General features: G+C 35.1%; 1 non-coding gene across 1 annotated transcript; it reads left to right on the plus strand.

Moving 5' to 3' along the window:
• Positions 1 to 838: 838 nt before the first annotated feature.
• LOC141515614 (U5 spliceosomal RNA) lies at positions 839 to 957 on the plus strand. Its single transcript, XR_012476377.1, has one exon. It is a non-coding gene; the product is annotated as a U5 spliceosomal RNA (small nuclear RNA).
• Positions 958 to 1,571: the final 614 nt, after the last annotated feature.

Here is a 1,571-nt window from a genome sequence, read left to right on the forward strand (position 1 = left end):
TCTCCAATAGAGATTGAGAGGTCTTGAATATTGAATGAATTCACATACACCCTGGGATTTAAAACTACTCAGGATTTATTATAGATTACAGCATAGTATACAGATTAAAAACTTTTTCCTCCTCCCAGAGAGGCTACAGGTACTTTGAGTACAGAAGTGAATAACAAAGGCTAGGTGAGGTTGCTTGGGAGCTGAGATAGACCAAGAGAGATAAGGAGAAAGACGGCAAGGGAAAGTTGATTGGGTTGGGGAGGGTATGGAAAGTTCTTGCTTCACATAAATTCACAATATGCAAATTTGACTTTATGTGAAGAATTCTGAAAGAAATCTGCATTCCAAAAAATCCATCATCTCTCTCTCTCTCTCTCTCTCTCTCTCTCTCTCTCTCTCTCCCTCATTCCCTCTGCCTTTAAAAATATAAAAGCCTCCAAGTGAAAGCAGAAGAATGGAAATACCACTGCTATTCAAATAAGAACATTTTTTTACTGGGATTTCCAGCACCAAATGAAGAGACTATTGTCTCCCACTGCCCATGTGTTGAGCAATTCTCTGCATGTTCTTCTTATTCCCAGTCTCCTCAGGTTCCTCTTTTTGCTCTTGATTCTCTGTTTTTAGCCCCAACCCTCCACTATGACCCTCCCTGCTTCTGTTCCCCAGTTCTTCATTATATAAAAATCGTGTTAAGTAGATGTCTGCAGAATGATCCACTTACATAAAGCTAGAATTATTTTTTAAAACATTTTGTGAAGTGGTCTCTAAATTTTATCGTACTGCCAAAGGAAGTCCATGACACAAAAAGTTAAGAACTTTTACTCCAGATAATTTTTTCATTAATATGAAACTTTGTTTTCTCTTCAGATCATATAAATCTTTCACCTTTTACTAAAGATTTCTGTGGAGAGGAATAGTTAAGACTTTTTAATTTTTAAATTTTTGAGTAGTATATTTATTGGGGTCTGACCACTTCCCATTTTCAGTCCTTGGAAATTTATTATGTATATAACCTTTCTTCCAGGCTTACTTCTGCATACCAACCCTTTCATTAGTATAACTTTTATCTAACTTTTACCTATATCATTACTATTGAATGGTAGTGGTCAATTATCTGTCAATGATTTATCTAAGAATATAAGGTAGCATCCCTTTTAATTTAAAAATTAAGTTTGGGAAAGAAACTAAAAGAACCATCTATAATCCCTTTAATGCAAAACACTGTCCCCATCTAGTAGAAGGCACCCATTCATTTTTGGTTTCAGAGGAATGGAATTATCAGTGTCATGAAGCACACATAACCATGTAATTTCTAGTGTTGATGAGAAATTGTCTGGTGACTTGGGCAGCATAAGACATAAACCATAAAAAACGCCTTAGCACAGTTTTGGCAGATATGCATTTGATGTCATAAAACAGAGAATATATCTTATTCATGGTGACTTTCACACTTAAACATTTTAAAAATTCTTTTGGATTCATCTTATACAAACCAAAAGTGACTCCTGCTAGATCAAATCTTTTTTGCTTCTGAATAACATATGTAGGACCCAGTGTCCATTTCTGTTCTTTTGCATTCA

This window comes from Macrotis lagotis, chromosome 2 (genome assembly GCF_037893015.1).
Source record: "Macrotis lagotis isolate mMagLag1 chromosome 2, bilby.v1.9.chrom.fasta, whole genome shotgun sequence".
NCBI classification, from domain to species: domain Eukaryota; kingdom Metazoa; phylum Chordata; class Mammalia; order Peramelemorphia; family Peramelidae; genus Macrotis; species Macrotis lagotis.